This window comes from Nicotiana attenuata, chromosome 9, assembly GCF_001879085.1.
Source record: "Nicotiana attenuata strain UT chromosome 9, NIATTr2, whole genome shotgun sequence".
Taxonomy (NCBI): Eukaryota; Viridiplantae; Streptophyta; class Magnoliopsida; order Solanales; family Solanaceae; genus Nicotiana; species Nicotiana attenuata.
In genome coordinates, this window is record NC_031997.1 from 7,390,082 (window position 1) to 7,403,268 (window position 13,187).

Here is a 13,187-nt window from a genome sequence, read left to right on the forward strand (position 1 = left end):
GTCTACACTCTAAGGCAGTGAAGGTTTGCCTTAGTTCCATCTCGGTATGTGTACGTCCCTCCAAGTTATTTCGGATACTCTCAATCTCTTCAAGAGTGTGCTCCTCAAGAACGCTAAGGGTGCCTTCCATCCTCCCCAATCGTTGGCCAAAGATCTCCACGGCGTCCATCCCCGCGTTCATCTTCATCGCCCACTCTTTACTGAGCGAGACGTCCTCGGGCAGGACCTCCACTTCATCCTCGCTCGCCTCAGTGGCAGATGGTTCTTGGGATGTAAGCCCTTCATTTGACACAACCTCGGGTGGTACCTCCTGGCTCGTGTTGGTGGCATTCCTCTTTTTGCTACGGCCGCTCTTGCCATCAGCATCCTGGATGACGTTGGCTTGGGTGTTGGCAGCGTTAATTTCTCCGTCGTTCGCCATTCCCTTAGTTGCAACCTTTGCTCTGATACCACGTTGTCACGTCCTTAGTCGTTAACTAAGTACACGTGCGACACTTGACAACTTGCTCACGATCTTGCACAACTTGCCCACGTTCTTGCTATACCAAGTCAGCCTTACTACACTCAAGATCTCTAAGAGAATGTTAGAAAGAACACAAAAGAATTGTTAAAGGAAGCTTTGTATTAGAGAGAACTTGAATTGTTTGCTTGGTGAATTGCAAATGAACGACCCCCTTTATATACTAGTCTCCTAGGGGCTAGTCTATAAATATTAATTGTTACACAAGTCCCTTATTATTTACAAGTAAGTTCCTTCTCTAGAATTTTCTACATAGCTAGAATCTTCTAAGGACTTTCCTAGCAAATATATAGGGATCTAGGGTCTTCCTAGGGAAATGTTCATACTTCTCTAGAATCTTCTTACAGATGCTAACCTTCCTCCTATGTAAGCTTCCACATGTTATTAATTTATGCCAAATGGCGCCTATGTGGCATGATGACATGGCGGATCATCATATTATAGTGCTAAATATTGTATTATGTATCTAATGTATGACATGTCACATGTATATTGCTTGCGATCCTTGCCTCAAGGTGTTTGGTGTAATGGTAAGAGTACAATGTGTGATGTGTTCATCAGGAACACTTTATGGCTCGAAAGTCGAACCTTGTCGCATACAAATCATAGTATTTAAGTTTAGAAGAGTAAAAGAGAAAATTTATTATTCACCGAGTTTTGAATTCCGTGTGACCGCCATTGGAAATTTCTCGGTTATAAAAAGAATGTATACTTGTGGGCATCCTATTGTCAATTGTATGCCCTGGTTCTTATATTGTTGCTTTGTTGGGATAATGGTGGAAACTTTGATAGAGATTTTACATTTGTTTATTTTTTACTGTCGTTGGATTGAAGGACTTAGATAGTATATCCCGTTATTTTCAAGGAAAAATGACACTGTATAGCCGCTGTAAAAATAATAGTCGAAAAAATATATAAAATTTGTATATTTTTTGTATATATATACATTCAGTATGTTGTATATAAAAATTATATAAATTTTATACACTTTTTCGGCTACCATATGTAAATAGTTTTTGGCGCGGGCCAAAAGTGATAATACCCCTATTTTCAACTAGCTTGTCTTAGGTACTCACGCTTTAGCATGCCAAATGTATGGCTATCCAAAACCAAACAATAGCCGTGGTATCTGGTCCTACTTATACGCACCTCGTCTAATTTTATAGGGTACTTATTATTACTAACAGCAATACAAGTATCTGGTGAACTCTGTCCATCAAGATTTAGACAAATGGAAAGAAAACATCTAGTGTTTTGCCTCCGTTGAATTTGAACGATTTTTTTTTTTATGGTTCTCAACCCACTTCATTGACCACTCTGCTACATCCTTGAATGCATGTGCTTATTTTAATTCATTCATCAACAACGTCACAATAAGTCAATAACATTGCCTTTTATCTATTAATCATAAACATAACTGAATGCTAATCAACAACTGAGTACACCGCGAAAGCAAGGATCTGAAGTGAGACACATGAACCAGAGAAGTTAACTCAACCCATCCTCCACCGGTATCGTGGTGAGACGAATAAAGGATTCTTTTACCGTTAACTAGAGGTTGTCTCGGGTTTGAGTCCTTAAAATGCAAAAAATACTACTCTGTAGAAAGCGTTTTCTCCTTTTAATGAGCCTTAGCAACGCAAATTCATATTAGTCGGAACCTCAATACGAGTGCCAAACATCGGGTTGGAAAAGAAAGAAAGAAAAACACTCAACCTATCCGCCCGACCATCGAGCTCTGAGTCAGCACCTGAATCCAGCGGCGGAGCCACATTGAAGAAAGGGGTGTCAAGCGACAGTACCCCTTCGCCGGAAAATTATACTATTTTGCTAGATAATTTTTTTATTTATTTTATGTATATTTACTATACGCTGACTCCCATTAACTTTTCGATGTATCTAATTATTTATGTTTTGACACTCCTTAATAACAATTCTGGATCCGTCACTGCCTGAATCTGTTCACATATAAGTGAAAGAGCCAGTTCACTGGCTCAATATATGATAACCAAATCCATTATTGAACTTGACAAGGAAGTTAGAAAACATGCCATGTAACTGCAATATGTCTTTCAAACCATCAGTACAATAAACATATTAAACTTCATATACCAAAATTGTGAACAACATTATATAGTTTATTCAAGCCCTTAGGTTCATAATTAACATTAATTCCTTGTATATCTTATGTCATATTCTTCATATTTAACTTTTCTTATGCAAGTATATATAAACATCTAATAACTACAGTAGATGTTAAAGCTCTATGATTTAGAGGTTATGGATTCTAAGCTTATTGGTAACTAATGTAACTTCCGTTTGAACAATTGTTGATTATTTCTCGATTTAAAGAGGTTTCGATTATAATTTGTAATTTAGATGTCTAGTGGTTTAAAGTTTCATATTCGAGCCAAACTTTAAAGGACCACCTAATATGTATACAACTCATTTAAGGCCCCCCAGGCAAGCCACTGACCTCCAAAGAATCGAAGGGGGGTCCGGTCCTTATTGGATATTTAGTAGTTGGATCCAATTTTTATACCTGCTTCTTTTAACAGAATCATGCATAAGACATGTATACAAGCAATTTTTTTTTTTTTGCTTTATGAACGTAATTTACAAATCTTAGTGACATAGTTTTCGTGCAGGGCGGCCGGGCGCACTAAGGAGAAGCTCTCTGTACCAGAAGTTTATTTGGTCTGAGGGCTCGAACTCGAAACATTTTATTAATATTAAAGAAGTCGTATTCATCGCGCCAATCCTGGATTGTATTATCTCAACCTAATGTCATGCCTAACTCTATTGGTCATAAACTAGTAGTGTACTAGTATGTGATAGAAAAGGGGACCTAGGTCTTGTTGTTTAAGTTACGTAAAAGGCTACTGGTATCTATCACAATAGCAATAACTTGAGAATGATTGGGACTTCAAACAATTTGTTGGTTTGTCAATGTGCAGTGAAGTACTATTGTACTACAGGTCTATTCAGAAGAGGGACTGGTTATTTATTACTCCTATGTGTGATTGCCCAATTTGAACAAGTGCGCTATTGTCTGTACTGTGAAGGAAGTAGATAACAAGCAAATCATAATGTACAAGTTAGAATTACTAAAGGGACACTTAACCACTAGTCCACTATACCCAATCACTTTTTCGATTTTTCATCGTGTGTTTTCATATCCGCATTAATGAGGTGTGAGCGGCTGGCTTTGGAAGGCACGAAAGAGGTAGAGGGCGGCCTAAGAAGTATTTGGGAGAGGTGATCATGCAGGACATGACGAGGCTTCAGATTTTCGTGGACATGGCCCTTGATAGGAAGCTGTGGAGGTCAAGTATTAGGGTTGTAGGTTAGGAGGTAATTTAATCTTTTTTCTACTTCGTACCTTTGTGAGGCTAGTCTGATAGGATTTTTATCTTAGACTGCTAGTGGTTAATGTTGTGTCTTACTACTCTTTCGTTTTTCATAGTGCTGGGTCTATTTATTGACTATCGCTTTTGCTTTTCATCTATTTTCTGGTCTTTATGATGCTGTTATTATTCATATGATATCTGTTGGTGGTACTAATATTGTCTCTTTTTGTCTTCTTGAGCTGAGGGTCTTTCGGAAACAACCTTTCTACTCCCTCGGGGTAGAGATAAGGTCTGTGTATACACTTTCCTCCCTATACCCTACTAGTGGAATTTTACTGGGTCGTTGTTGTTGTTGTTGTATTAAAGCCTCGATTAATTCGGATTTATTTTGCGTAAGGTCCGTTAAAGGAAAGCGCTATCTGATCAAAAAAATTTCTATTTTCAAACATCAAACTGGAGAGCCCTAGTTAAAGGTGAAGGAATCTAAAAAGAATTCCATTTTTCCATTTTCTTATAGCCGAAAACTTGGAGATTGAAAACTCTATCTCTCATGCTCTCAGCGCACGTTAGCTAACGTACGGTGGTGCGTATGCCATGGGAAGGGGGCGAGGTCGAGGACGAGGAAGGCCGAAAAAATGCCGATTCTTACATTTGGAAGTTTAGTAAGCAACAGTGCAAAAGCTGGGAAGGTAATTCAAGCACAAACACAAGAATTGAAGACACCGAAACAACAAGGTATAGTGATGACTGGGAACGATGAAGCATCTTCTTCGATCAACTCTGGGGTGAGCAGGAAATTGACTCTTAGTACGCCATTACTAATTGAGCAAACTGGTAAAACTGTCACTCTTAGGGTTGATGAGAAAATCAATGAAACAGTAACTATGCCTAACCCTAATGATGTGCAAAAGAAAGGGGAAAGGAGCAAAACACAGATAAAATTGAGCCCCCTGTAGCCCCTATTGTGATTGAGAATCTGATTGAGAACCCTAAAGAGATGAACCCTACAAATCACAGAGCTGAACCGCGAGCATGGGCTAATTTATTTCAGCAGAACCGTGCAGCCACTCATGGAATGACACTCAGATACATTCCACCTCAGATTGTGGATGGCCAAACAGTGGTAAAACTAGATCTTCAAGATGTGGAAGAGGCAAAGAAGAAATGGAATGCTGCGTTAATAGCCTACGTCATTGGAGATCACCCTGGATATAAAGCTACGAAGCGTTATATTGCCTAACATTGGCTTGATATTGTTGAACCAGACCTATTCCTCCATGATGAAGGGTATTATGTGATTAAGTTTCAGACATTAGTAGACATGCACAAAGTCTTCTATGCTGGTGCTCACACTATCAGAGGCCCATAATTCTCAAACCGTGGACACCAGAATTTGATTTAAGCACCTCTATGGGTGATTTTCCCTAAACTGCCCATGAGCTGCTGGGGTAGTGAAGCACTAAGTAAAATTGCTAGTGCAATTGGGAAACCTCTATCTGATGATGAGTGCACCACCAAGCAAACAAGAATCTCCTATGCAAGGATGCTGATCGAAGTCAATGTTACAAGAACTTTGCCTACAGAGATTACTGTTTTGGATCCTAGAGGCAGGAAATTTCAGCAAGAATGAATGGATGCCAAGCTATTGTGAATAATGCCAGACCATTGGCCATGTCACAATCAACAAGGCCCGAGAGAGCAGCAGGGAGAGCAACTAAAGAGAAGAAGAGAAGCCAAAAAAATACATATGAATGGAGAACTAAGGGGCATGTGATACCTGAAGCTGGGCACAAAGAAGTTGTGATGAATGAAGGTGGAAACAGAATAAACCAGACCCAAACTGATGCAGTACAAGAGAAAGTACAACCTTGCTTACAAGTGGAGATCCAGGAGCATACTCAGAGACAACCTGAAGTGGATGCAGGGAACACAATAACAAGTACAGTGGACAAAGGCAAAAAGCAAGCTAGCCCATATTTGAGCATGTAGAATTTTCCTATGTTAACACCTACTACTAGCAGGAGTGGCTCCAAAAATATAGCAATTGGTACCAGTGAAAGCTCTTCCCTACCTCATGACAGAGGTGGGGGCACTAAATCCAATCAATGACCTGGTTCGTGTGGAATGTCAGGGGTATCAATAAGTGGTACTAGCGGAAAGAACTCAAGAATTATCTGAAGATCAAAAACATTAAGTTTGCAGGTATCATTGAATCTATAGTGAAAGAGCATAAAGTAAAGAGAGTAAGCTGCCACATTGCCCCTGGCTGGGAGATACTTACTAACTATAATGATGCAGTGAATGGAAGAATTTGGGTGATTTGGGATTCAAACTACTACTCAGCTACTTTACTTAAAGCAGAAGCACAAGTTATACATTGCTCTGTTAAAGGTATTATGGGGGATCAAGAGTGTATATTGTCAGTAGTGTATGGCTTTAACACTATAGAGAGAAGAAATCGATTATGGGAAGGTTTTACAGAGATAGGGAAAAAATCTTCACACCATGGCTAATTGGAGTAGATTTTAAGTCTGTACTACAATTACAAGATAGGATACATGGAAATCCAACCAGCATGGCTGAAATCCAAGACTTCAATAAGTGTGTTCAAGACTTGAGACCTAGTGAATTGGCATGGGAGTGACAGAATATGGAGCAGAACTGATAGAATGTTTGGCAATTATGAGTGGATGATGCAATGGGGGCATGTAGCTACTACATATGATGTGCCTTTCATCTCTGACCATGCTCCTATGAGCCTAGTTTAACTGTTAGCCAAGGAAACATGAAAACTCATTTTAAATTCTTCAATGTCTGGGCTGAGCATGAGAGCTTCTTAAGCAGTGTTCAGAAAGTATGGCAACAAAGAATTCACAGTAAGAACATGCAGAATATTGGTTGAAACTGAAAACACTTAGGCCAGTGCTTAGGAAACTAAATGTTGAAGAGTTCAAATTCATAAGAAAGAAGATTGAGAAAGCCAGAATTGATCTTGATAGGGTTCAAAGGAGCATAACTACTAATTGCACTGATGACACTACAAGAAATCGGGGTTATGGCGACGTTTATTTAGTGACCCTTGCAATAAATGACGGTAAAAGTTTTATTTTTTGTTTTCAGAAAAACGTCGTAAAAATAACGACTGCTAATGAAAAATGTCAACAATTCAATGACATTTGATTTAAGTGTAAGAACATTTGTCGGTATTTAACGACTTTTATATACTAAAAGTGGGGGATTTTACCACTTCCGTAATTAATTTTTAAAAATAAAAAAGAGTAAATTAGTAATATTTCAGGACACTAACTAAAAGGGCAGTAACTAAATAGTAAAATCATCATCCTCTTTGCCGTGTGCCTTCAATTGAATTCCGAATACACAAAACAAAGAGATGCCGTCAATCCTCAACATCTGTTGGTAATCCATCTGACTCATTGCCTCTCTGACACTCATACTTGTCATCCTCTTTTACCCAATCTCACTAAAAGCAAATACCCTAGAAAACCCTCAATCCTATTATTCCCAAACGAAATTAAGAGAAACGATTGAGAGATCTAGTGTCAAATATAGGACAACAAATGTGATCAGAAGTTTTTTTTGTGAACCTTTTGGCTTTAATTGTGATCTGGCCTAATTCTTTAGTTCAAGTTGGTAGTTCTTGTTTGACTGAGTTCATCGAGGCTGACTATTTGAAGACAAGCTTTTATAATATCTTCTTAGGTTCTTTTTCCTGTTTTCCCCTTCATCTGCCACAGCACAATGAGAGATTCGGCCTAATTCTTTAGTTCAAGTTGGTAGTTCTTGTTTGACTGAGTTATTGCTCTTGTTGAAAAGTTTATCCGTCTTTAAAGTGATTTAGGCCTTGTCCTGGATGAAAATTATATTACTAATTCATTTTCCTTTGATTTGTTTTTAATTCCATCTCATTATGCATAAGTTTGCTAATGCTCGGTACCCAGCATAGATACATCAAAGGGGATAGAACTATTTCATAATTTTATCTACTGCGCGTTATTATTTTTTGGAGTGCAAATTGGGTAAAATGAGTGTGTCAACCAACTTACATTTTTGACAAAGTAACAAGTAAGTAGTTAAAAAGTGTTAATTATATTTTGTTTCAGCATTGTTCATCTGCTTTGTGCTCTAATAATCATCTTTGGATATGTGTGATGACAACAGTATATCTTAAATTTTATGGCTTCACTCTCCTTTTCTTTATTATATTTTCAATAAGGTAGAAAAGAACTTTTTGGATAAATTGCTAGTAGCAGACCATGATGGGATCTCACTATCTTGAATTGGTAATTAATATTCACATGAGTGCATTCTATACGAGGACAGAGGAATCTAGGATGAGAATTTGTTACGACTTATTTGAATAACTTCACAAATTACTTTGTAGGTTGTTGCTCATTGTTATTGTCTACTGATTGTTGCTAGTTTCTGGTTAATGTTGATGGTAGTTATAACTGATTTAAAAGAAATGATTGATGGTAGTTGTTCAATGTTGCTGACATTGCTGGTTGTTTGACTTCATATATCTTTCATGATTATACAAGAACGACATGACTTAATGAAGCCATGAATACTAGAGCTTCATTCTTTATTTTGGACTTAAATGAGAAGAGAAACACTAATATATTGGAGCTTATAGCTTGAATGTCTAAAAATATCGGATATGCCTCTGTTTTGCTTTTGGTTTTGCCTTATGTTCTTCACATTTTTACTATTCATTATTTTCAATCCAATCAGTTGGCCTTACAATTCAGGCTTTGGTTGCTAGTGCTGGTGGAGTTGGAATACTAATGGAATTTCTTGACATAGCTCTGTAAAGTTGGTAATGCCATACATGTCCTACGTACTTTGTTTTCTTTTCTTCTTTTTTTCATTTTTTCTTGTTCCATTTTTCATCACTTATTCTCTTGTTACATGGCTTTTAATGTTTGTGATATAGAGAATGAGAGGGATTTTGATTATTGGGAAGCAAAACATGCAAGTCAAAGAAAATTGGGAGGACTAAAGAGAATGAAACTTGCAAATTTTGGCAGAGCTAAAGAGAGAATGGGGAGATGCAGTCTCCCAATTAAACAGAATGAAGCTTTCAGAGTTAAATAGAGAATGAAACAAGAAGTTTGCAAGATTAGGAAGGTGCCGTCTACCATCTATATGCCAAGTGATAGAGTAAAAATCACCCCAAAGCGTATCACAAGATACTCTGCCAGTCTCATTCTACTCATCTACTGTCAAGAATAGAGGCCAGACATTCAACCATATGTTAAAGATTTCATACCAATTGTTTTACTTTTATGAATATTTTCTATGGCTTTGAATTCTATTATTGTACTTTATCATCTTTTACAGTAGGAGTGATGTAAAGATTTGATGTTATGATTATTTTGTAGATTCTCAGCTCTTTCATGAATCCGTGAGTGCTTAAATTATAGTATCTTGAATATCAGGTTATATATATATATATATATATATATATATTTCTATATATGTCGTAAATAAGATCAATTTGATAATTAACCGACATTTCTGTATTTGTCGCAAATGAGATTGAATTTATACCTTTGATTATTCACATTTTGATAAATGTCTGTAAATAAATGTCGCTAGTTATTTGTCGACATTTACATAAATGTCGGAAAATAAACGACATTGAAATTAACGACATTTGAGACAAATGTAAAATAAATGTCGGAAAATGATTTTGTGACATTTATGTGACCTTTTATGACATTTATATAATGTCGTCGTATCCCTACTTTCTTGTAGTGTGAACTACTATTAGAAGAGAAGGGACTGATACAAAACCTGGAGAAGTGGGACTTCATAGAAGGAGCCTTGAAACAAAAAGTGAGAGCAAGATGGATAAAGCTTGGAGATTCTAATACAAAGTACTTTACAACTGTTATGAAAGAAAGGAGTCAGAGAAAGCAAATCCTGGAACTTACTTCTATTACTGGAAACAGGCTAAATGATTCTGAAACCATCAAAGAGGAGATTGTGGCTTACTACAAGTCATTGATGGGGTCTGCTGCACATTCACGTCCTGCAATATATAAATTGGTGATGCAAAAAGGACCAAACCTTACACAGCAGCAAAGAATTTCACTATGTAAAGATGTGACTGAAGAAGAGATCTATGAAGAGTTATGCTCCATCGGAGAAGATAAGGCACCTGGTGTTAATGCGTATAATGCATGTTTTTATAAGAAGGCTTGGCCAGTTATCAAGGATGAGATTATTGATGCTATCCTGGAGTTTACTATTGGGAACCTATACAGAGCTATTAATTGCACTGCTATTACACTGGTTCCTAAGACTAGCAAGACAAAAACTGTTAAGGAATTTCGGCCAATTGCCTGTTGCACTGTGCTATACAAACTGGTTTCCAAGATCCCTGCATCAAGAATGCAAGGAGTCATTAACACAGTTATCACTAAAGCTCAAGCAGGGTTTATACCTGGGAGGAGGATTGCTGATAATATAATTTTAGCACATGAGTTGCTAAAGGTCTATTCTAGAAAGAATATTTCTCCTCGATGTATGATCAAGATTGACTTGCCAAAAGTTTATGACTCTGTGGAATGGCCATATTTAAAGCAAGTTATGGAAGAATTGGAATTTCCTCAGTTATTCATCTCTTGGGTAATAGAGTGCATACAAACAGTCAACTACTCCATCATAGTTAATGGAGAGCCAACAAAACCCTTCAATGCTGCCAAGGGACTAAGGCAAGGTGACCCAATGTCACCCTTCCTGTTTGCTATAGCAATGGAATATCTGAGTAGCAACCTGGCTAGCCTCAAGATGAAAAAAGAGTTCAAATACCAACCTCGATGTGCCAAACTAGGTATTACACACATTAGTTTTGCTGATGATTTGCTGCTATTTGCTAGAGGGGATCTGAAGTCAGTACAAGCAATTCAACAGAACTTCTACCAATTGACTCAAGCTTCTGGACTACAAGCAAATCTAAGTAAGAGTGAAGCCTACTTTGGAGAGGTTACCTCAGACCATAGACAGCAAATACTGCAGTATTTGGGCCTATCTGTTGGTGAATTTCCCTTCAGATACCTTGGTGTACCATTATCTACCAAGAAGCTTAGTGTTCTTCAGTGGCAACCTCTCATTGAAAAAAAGACTGCCAGAATTACTTCTTGGACTGCTAAGATTTTGTCTTATGCTGGAGGACTCAATTAGTTCAGAGTGTTTTATTTGGTATACAAGCTTTCTGGGCACAATTGTTTGCAATACCTACAAAAGTGACAAGCTTATTGAGGGATTGTGCAGGTTCTACATATGGTCGGGGGTTATTGAAATTACAAAGAAAGCATTGGTTGCGTGGGATAAAGTCTGCTTACCCAAAGCTCGAGGTGGCCTTAACCTCACCAACCTGAAGATTTTGAACAAAGCAGCAATAGCAAAGACTTGCTGGGACTTAGCACACAAGCAGGACAAGCTTTGGATTCGATGGATACACACATATTACATCAAAGGTAAGTAAATCATTAACATGTCAATACCACAACAAGCTTGCTGGATGGTGAAGAAAGTAATAGAGGCTAAAGAGATACTGAAGAGCAGACATTTTGAACAACCACACAAAAGAAGTTTGATTAGACAAATCTACCTATATTTACTTGGTGACTGTAGTCGAATGGAAGAGCTTAATGTTCAACAATGCAACAAGACCAAAAGCAAGATTCACAATGTGGCTAATGTTGCATGGAAGGCTGCTGACTTGTGATAAACTAAGCAAATGAGGGATTACTGTAGATACTCAATGTGTGCTTTGCAGAATGCAAGAGGAAATGAGAAAATATCTGTTTATACAGTGTGAATACACAAAGAATATCTGAAACAAGCTATTTCAATGGATACAGACACAGTACTTGGGAGTTCTGGATTGGCAGCAGTTCACACAATGGGCAATCCAATGTTCTAGAGGGAAATCCCAATGGGCACATGTGAACAAAGTTGGGTATGCAGAAGCAGTTCATCAAATATGGATTGAAAGGAACTTTTGAATCTTTGAACAAAAAAATAGAGTGTGGGAGCATATTGCGAAGGAAATAGCCTATGTTTGTAGTGTTCGAGTAACTCCTAGAAACAAGTCTTTTTTGCATAGCTTGTGTTTCTAGGGAGTATAGTATGGCCTTTGTCATGAGATTTGATAGCAAACTGTGTTAGCTTTGCTATGGATTTGTAATTGATTCTTGGTGGTTAATAAAATACGTTAGTTACCAAAAAAAAAAAAAAGTTAAGGAATTTTACCCATCATACCACAACTTTAGTGGTTATTATCTAATCAATTGTCAGTAGCTTTCATTTTCTTCCCTTCTTCCTCTGTTTTCCTGCCCCCACACTGCTTAATACTTCCAACTATAGTTTGTTACAATGTGTCCCACTTCATCGTGGTGCCCTTTTGGAGCCTTCATTACTTATTACATTTCACTGTTCCCTTATATGCTTTTCGGAAGTTTTAGATGATTCAACCTATAAAACCAGTATTAGCGAAGAAATTTGCCTTTTTGCACATTATTATATATACATATACCTAATATGTGTATATTGACAACGAGAAATAATTTTTCATTAACAATGTTGTTTAATCTAATATAGCGATTCATTGTACTCTTTTTTTCAAGATGTCAATCCTGCTATCTTGGGTGAATAAAGTGTATATTTTATAGGTTCGATTTTAGTAATTTTGGCACAAATCTTATATATATGTTAAAAAATTCACTAAATAAGTACAAACAACAAATATCAAATCCAGTAAATCAAATGGGCTGCTCGATTCCATAAAGTTCAAATTTAGAATCCACCTCAACATGCTATACAAACATTACTTTTCGTTAGCTTTTAACTTAAAGGATAGTATAGAAGTTCTTTATCTGTTAGACCGTTTAGTGCAAGATTTCTTGCGTTATCAGCATATTTTCATCAAGGCATATGAAACCACTATGTAATGCATCAGCAAAAAAGAAAAAAAGAATTAAAAAGAAAACAAATGAATCTGTTATTACATACATACAAATAAACTATTACAACACTGGCTATACATGAGAACATATTCTTATATGCCCAATAAATGTACTAGAAGATATGAAAAAATAAGGTAAAATGAAGAAGATTGGCTGTGGAGGAAGTCTTCTCTGATGTAGTTGCTAACTTCAAAATTGTAAAGGAAAAATGACACTGTATAGCGTAAAAATAATAGCCGAAACAACGTATAAAATTTGTATATTTTTTGTATATATATATATATATATATATATATATATATATATATATATATACACACA

General features: G+C 36.9%; 1 long non-coding RNA gene across 2 annotated transcripts; it reads left to right on the forward strand.

Moving 5' to 3' along the window:
* Positions 7,192–9,292, forward strand: LOC109232028. Of its 2 annotated transcripts, none has more exons than XR_002068876.1 (3): positions 7,192–7,660; positions 8,640–8,707; positions 8,825–9,292. It is a non-coding gene; the product is annotated as an uncharacterized LOC109232028 (long non-coding RNA). The 2 variants fall into 2 exon arrangements; XR_002068875.1 differs by having other exon boundaries at positions 7,193–7,660; positions 8,623–8,707.